Source organism: Cebus imitator, unplaced genomic scaffold (assembly GCF_001604975.1).
Source record: "Cebus imitator isolate Cc_AM_T3 unplaced genomic scaffold, Cebus_imitator-1.0 Scaffold339, whole genome shotgun sequence".
Taxonomy (NCBI): domain Eukaryota; kingdom Metazoa; phylum Chordata; class Mammalia; order Primates; family Cebidae; genus Cebus; species Cebus imitator.
This window is the reverse complement of record NW_016107654.1, coordinates 2,531,180-2,538,526: the sequence shown is the minus strand read 5'-3', so window position 1 is coordinate 2,538,526 and position 7,347 is coordinate 2,531,180.

Below are 7,347 nucleotides of genomic sequence, written 5' to 3'. Positions count from 1 at the left end.
AATCCAAGAAAAGCCTTCCCTGGGAAGCACAGACGGGGCCTCAGGGCCTGGGGCTGAGAGGCCGACCAGGAAGGGACAGCCAGACATGGCCTTTGCTGTGTGGGTTCAGGACTGACGTGGCTGCGATGAGCACTGCTTGTGGTTCAGCGGGGCCTGGGTGCTGTGGGGAAGCTGTCATTGCTCCCATCCTCATGAAGCCACATGCCAGTGGTGGGGATGGAGTGCCAGCCAGCAGCACAGCCAGACACGAGGGGCCGAGGAGCCAGCAGGGCATGTGTTTGCTGCTGTTCTAAGGACACTTTCACTCCTCCTGCTTCGGTGACATTCTCCCTTGAGGCGAAGCTTTAGGAAAACAGCGTCCAAGATGGACAAACTGGATGCTTTATGGAGTGCTCATCGTTTTCCGGCACGGCCCCACCTCCGCTGCAATGGTCCATGGCCACTGTGAAAAGCAGGTGAGCTGGAAACTCACCCGTTTCCCGGTCAGCCCAGAGTCACAGAATAAACAGGCAGCCAGAGGGCCAGAGTCGCCTTGGCCAGCCTGCCAGCACAAGCCCGGCCTGACTCGGGGCCACAGCCATGATGCAGCCACTCCCGCTGACCCTGGAGCTGAGCCCACTGTCTGCGCTGTGAGCCCAGGGGACCCAGGTGGCCTCTGCACCTGCCGAGAAGGTGAAAGCTTCGGAAGAGTGAGGTGGGCACACACGACAGCCACGGTCTCCAGACCCTGGACTGGATGCACAGCCTGGCACCCGTCTCACAGCAGTGACCCAAGCCCCAGAGGATGCCATGGCTGAAGGGGTCCCCCTTGTGCCTTCGGTGGTGCCCCCTGGGTAGAGAAGGAGTGCCAAGCAGTGCTCGGGCAAACTCACTCCTGCAGGCAGAGCTGGTGTCTCCTTGCCCGCTGCAGGGTGACTGCTCAGAGGCCGACAGGCATCTTGGTGAGGCGGAGGTCCCATCCCAGCTCTCCCAGGGCCAGGGTTTTGGGTGGGTTTTGCTGAGTGTCTTCATCTCCCAGAGACAGCTTCTGCCCCTGGGGAGCTCAGGTTTGGCACGAGCTGAGGGGAATTCCCCTTTTCTGAGTCTTCATTTTGCAAGGGCAGCACATCAGGGGTCCCATCAAATCCACATTCTTGGCTGGGTGCAGTGGCTCATGCCTGTGATCCTAGCACTTTGAAAGCCTGAGGCAGGTAGGTAGATCACCTGAGGTCAGAAGTTCGAGACCAGCCTGGCCAACATAATGAAACCCCATCTCTACCAAAAATACAAAAACTGTCAGGGCATAATGGCACGTGCCTGTAATCCCAGCCGCCCGGGAGACTGAGGCAGGAGGATCACTGGAACCCGGGAGGTGGAGGCTGCAGTGAACTGAGATTGCACCACTGCACTCCAGTCTGGGTGACAAAGGGAGACTCCGTCTCAATAAAAATAAAAAAATAAAAACAAAATCCCACACATTCTTGTGAAGATTAAGTGACGTTTACAAATTCATGGAATTGTTGGAGAAAAGACTTAAGGGTGGGAAATGTCCCTCTGTCTGGTCCTCATGTCCTGGGGTGGTCATGGCCCTGACTTCTGGGGACTCCCATGCCTCTGCTTGGGCTGGTGTGGCCTGGTCACAGGAGCTCCTGCTGCTCAGGCTGGTGGACCAGGTCCCCCGGCACCTGGACCCCCACAGCTGGGTCCGGGATTCCCACTCCACACAGCCTCCCCCTTTTCTCTGGGAGCCGCTTGGCCACACTCTCCTCCACGTGGGCCTGAGGACCCCTCCCCGCTGCCTCACCTGCACTCCCACCTCCTGCACGGCCTCTGTCCCCTCCCCAGCTCTCAGAGACTCACTCCTTCAACCCAAGGCTCATCCGTGGCTTCTGGGCCTGGGACATCCCCACCTGTGCAGCAGACACCAAGGTCCAGCAACGTGAGACCCCAGGGGAGGCGGGAGCCTGCGTGCCCCGGGCGGGACGGACTGCTGCTTGCTTTGGGGAGATACAGCCTCCCAAAGAGCTGGCATCACAGGTGACACCCAGCCATCCTGTACAAAAGCAGTTTATTTCACATATCATTTGTTTTTTGTTTTGCCCATGAGGGGATTAATCTTAAACAGATAAATTTCCCATTGGGATATGAGAACAGAAAAATTCAGGATACAACACAGATAACTTCCCTGGTTATATAGACTAATGCTCAGAGGTGCAGCGCTTACAGCTTGCAGTGAACACAGAGAACGAAGTCCTCAGGCAGTTCCAGCCAAGCGGGGCTGGGGTAGCTCTTCCGAGAGAGTCCACCCCGCAGCCGTCCGCCAGGCATTTATCGAAAGGGCTTGTATGAGCTGCAGGCATCCACTGGATGTCACGTGCGGTGGGCTGCGGAGGCCCCGTGGCCTTGCACACACTCAAGCTGCATTCTCAGGAGGCTGTTTCAGCGCCCCTCATCACACCACACACCCCACTCCCCGTCCTGTTTTCAGGGTCAAGGAGCTTCATTCTCACGCACAAACAGCACGCGCAGCGCCTCAGCGTTGTCCATACCCCGGCCTCCAATGCCTTGGACGTAAGCTTGAGCACGTTGCCGTGTGCCCCTACACAGAGGCACCGGGACCAGCAGGGGAAGGAGGCCACGCTGGTCACCTGTGGCTGGTCACACCCAGCAGCCATGGCCATGGTCATCAGATGAGCCGGGCTCAGCCAGCGCGACCACATCTTGCTGACTCTCGGCCAGTCGGCACCTGAGCTCCATCCCCTCTGGCCCCCGGCTGGCTTCCTGCCTCATCCCCCAACAGAAAGGCTGGCCCTGGTCCTTTTGGCCTCACAAGAGGGTACCTGCCCTTGCCCCTGGCCTGGCTCCCCTTCTGCTGATGGAGGTGAGGCTATCATGGGACCAGGACTCCTGACTGTCCCCTGAATATCTCTATCTAGTTTGCTTTGCGACAAAACCCCACACCCTCTTTCAGTGCTATTTTCCCTCTCTCTATTTCTCTCTCTCTCTCTTTTTTTTTTTGAGACAGAGTCTCACTCTGTTGCCCAGGCTGGAGTGCAGTGGTGTGATCTTGGCTTACTGCAACATCCACCTCCCAGGTTCAAGCAATTCTCCTGCCTCAGCCTCCCAAGTAGCTGGGATTATGGGCATGTACCACCATACCAGCTAATTTTTGTATTTTTAGTAGAGAAAAGATTTTGCCATATTGGCCAGGCTGGTCTCGAACTCCTGACCTTGTGATCCACCCACCTCAGCCTCCCAAAGTGCTGGGATTACAGGCGTGAGCCACCATGCCTGGCCTATTTCTTTCTTTCTCTCTCTCTCTCTCTCTTTCTCTCTCTCTGAAATGGGGTCTTACTCTGTCACCCATGGCCCAAACATGGCCCATTGCAGCCTCAAACTCCTGGGCTCAAGCAGTCCTCCTGCCTTAGCCTCCCATGTAGCCAGGACTATGGGACTACAGGTATATCCCACCATGCCCAGCTAATTTTTGTATTTTTCTGTAGAGACAGGAGTCTCACTTTATTGCCCAGGCTGGTCTTGAACTCCTGGGCTTGCATGATCCTCCTACTTCAGCCTCCCAAAGTGCTGGAATTCAGGTGTGAGCCGCAGTGCCCGGCCTCCTTCCCTCTTGTTCCTTCTTCCACCCTCAGCTGTTTCCAGTTAATTCCACATCCTCAGAAATCTGTGTCATGCAGCAACGGGGTCTGCTCAAACCCTGAGGGAGTCGGGAAAGGCCTGGCCTCCCTCCCACTGCTCCAGTGGCTATGGCATCTCCCTCTGGGTGGAAGGGTGGTGGCAGGCCCTGTGCTCAGCCTCTGCCACCATCGCGGATCCAGTTTTTAGTAGACCAGAGTTGTCTAAAAGCTCCTCATCATTTGTTGGGGGGCTGTCAGCTTAACGGGCCCCTGGGCATGTTTATGAACTGAGGAGGTTTCTCAGGCTTTCACTGCCATCCAGGTCCCAGGCGGAGGAAACGGAGGTCTCCGGCCACTCTTTTTCCTTCTGGAGACTTCTGGGAAGAGGAGAAGCCGCTTCCTTGGCTTTCCTAGTTTCCGATGCAGCTGCACCCTGCACCCCCAGCCCCGTCCACGCCACCCAGGCCTCTGTTTCTGTAGCCTCTGCTGCTCCCTGGCATCTGCATGGTTGCCCCGAGGTCCCCCCTGAGCTGCGGAGAGCTGGGGGGAGGAAGCGTGGCCACAGCGGGCTGCATTCAGGGTCTTGAAAGCCACACAAACCACGGCAGCTCTCAGCCCTCAGGGAGCCACTTCCCCTGCCGGCACCAGGCTCCTGGCTCCTGGGAGGGAGTCTGCATCTGGCTGTTGGTGGAGACCTGAGCCCAGCTCGGGGGTCCTCAGTCCTGCCCCTCGTCCTCTGCAGGCTCTCACCACATTCCACCTGTGGCCAGGGACCTCGGCGCCGCCGGGATCCCAGCCTACCCGGGGGCATGTGTCCCCGCCAGGGCCAGCACCGAGCACCGCCCACAGAAGCTTATAAACCTTGCTAGCTTTGTGTCTGTTGTCTCCGCTTGTTGCCTCGGGGCGGGGAGGTTGGGGTGCTCTGCTCAGACTGGCTCCAGCACGTCCTAAAGCCAGACCCTTCCCAAAGAAGAGAGGAGCCCGGCCCCGGGAGGCCCCATCTGCCAGGAAGACACAGGCAGTGGGGCTGGGTCCCAGCTTGTCCTCCCTCCTTGGTTCCCATACCAGGCACTTGATATGGGAGTGACACATGGGACAGGGGTGCCCCCAGGAGTGACACATGGGGACCACTGTGCCCCCAGGGAATGACAGGTGGGGATGGTAGTACCTCCAGTGACACATGGTGACAGTAGTGCCCCCAGGAGTGACACGTGGTGACGCCAGTGCCCCCAGTGAGTGAGTGTGACGAGGGGACAGCAGTGGCAGGGGGAGGGGTCAGGGCTGCAGTGACCTTCTTTCCCCAGAGCAGACAGCCCCACACTGGTGCAGCATCTGCTGCGTCCCGGGGCTACCTGGGAGCTGTCTGGCCCCCTGCCTGCCCCACAGGCCATACACCTGCCTCCGGGCACAGCTGTCTGCAGTGCTCAGCTCCCTCCCGACATTGTCCCAGAGCCCCGACCCTGGCTGCCAGCGTGGACCCAGCCCCTCCCACCTGAGGCCCTGCCAGGAACTGCCCGGCTGGACACAGAGGAGGCTCTTTCGTGGACACAGGGAAGAGCCTCCCATTGTCCCAGTGCAGGAAGCTGCCCAAGGGGTGAGGATGAGTCATGGGTTTGAGGAATGGCATGGTGAGGCTGTGGGTGGGGCTCCTGTCTGCCCTCCTCCTACATAAGGCCCCCGAGCCCACACTGCCTCGGCCTCCCTCTCACTCCAGAGCTCAGAGCCACCCACAGCCGCAGCCATGCAGTGCCTCCTGCTCACCCTGGGCATGGCCCTGGTCTGTAGCGTCCAGGCCAGTGGCATCCCCCAGACCGAGCAGGACCTGGAGGTCCCAAAGGTTTGAGGCGGGGGAAGGGGGCACGTTACTGTGGGAGGCCTGGGGCGGGTGGGAGCTGCAGGCAGGCGGGAAGCCCAGGACCTCAGAAACCTACAGGAAGCGCAGACTGTGCCCCCAGATGGGGAGGCGCTTGTTCCCCTCTGACCACCTGGGCCCTGACACACAAGCAGCCAGCTCACTCCCAGATGCAGCGGCCTATACGGACAGGGCAGTGCCCCTGGCGGGAGCTCAGGTGGGGCCGCCCTGGGTTAGGCAGACAGGATGGCACTCTTGTTCCAGATACGCGGGAGCCTCCAGCGAGGGACTGGCGCGTGGCAGGCGGTTCTGAAACACGCCCTGAATCCCGGCTCGTTGCCTTCCACGCGCCTCCTTGAACAGTTCTGCGTTGCTGCCGCATAAAGCTTAGCATGACCTCACAGGATAAATTAGGAATAACCCACCCCTTTCCTGTCCCCCAAAAGCATTTGCACGATACCAAACCACCTGGTTCTTCAAATATGGCAGAACTCACCCCTAAAACGTAACCCTCTGGGCTAATGATTTCTATGCGAGAACATTTTGAATCACTGACTTAATATTTTCCATTTTTATACAATTACCTACCCTTTCATTTTCTCTGGGAATTTGTTCATTTGGTCTCAGTTTTAAAATGTATTCACATCAAGTTGTTGCTCAAAGTAATCTCTCTCTCTTCTATTTCTGCTGTATCTGCAGTCACATAATTTTTTTCTTTTGGAAAAAAAAGACGAGTAAACTTGACAAGTCATTAGCAAGACTGACAAAATGGAAAGAAAGGACACGAATCACCCACGTTCGGGAGGAGCTTAGGGGCGCGCCCAGTCCTGCCAGCAGGAAAGGTGCTAAGGGAAGATGAGCACCCTGACAGTCATAAACCTGGCAACGTGTGAAACTCAGCTAACCCTCTCCCCAAAGAACAGGTGCAAACCTGGACAAGAGCCCCCCAGCCCTGAAGACACCCCTGGCTTTGTCATCACTTCCTCTGCTAGCTTGGGCTCCTGTTCTTTTTTTTTTTTTTTAATGGAGTCTTGCTCCCTAGCCCAGGCTGGAGTGCAGTGGCGTGATCTCGGCTCACTGCAACCTCCACCTCCTGGGTCCCGGTTCAAGTAATTCTCCCACTTCAGCCTCCCAAGTAGCTGGGATTACAGGCATGAGCCACCAGGCCCAGATAATTTTTGTACTTTTTGGTAGAGATGGGGTTTTACCATGTTGGCCATTCTGGCTGGTCTTGAACTCCTGACCTTCTGATCCGCTTGCCTAGGCCTTCCAAAATGCTGGGATTATAGGTATGAGCCACTATGCCCGGCTGATTCTTTTTTTTTTTTGAGACACGGTCGCTCTGTGGCCCAGGCTGGCAGCAGTGCAATCACGGCTCACGGCAACCTCAACCTCCCAAGCTCCAGCCACCCTCCCACCTCAGCCTCCCAAGCAGCTGGGACTCCAGGTGCGTGCCACCACACCTGGCTACTTTTTAATTTCTTGCAGAGATGGTGTCTTGTTATGTTGCCCAGGCTGGTCTCAAACTCCTGGGCTCAAGCAATCCTCCCGCCTCCGCCGCCCAAAGTGTTCTCATTTGAGTTCTGCCAGCGGAGGTGGGCTGTGGGTGGGGGCCGGGCCCTGGCCCGTCCCCGCTGAGGCTCAGTCCCACCTACCCCAGGCTGTCTCCTCTCACTTCCTTGCCCTGCGCTCCGTGCCCTGGCTGGTTTTGCTTCGGGGATTTTTCTTTTCTTCCCCGTTGGCAGGTGGGCGAGGGCGTCCTGGGACACTTCAGCAGTTCCGGTGGGCGCAGCGATACTTCCGCCGCGTTTTGTTTTGTTTTGTTAAGTTTATATTTAACAGTTTTATTGGTTGGTGCTCCTATTAATGGTGTTGTTCAAT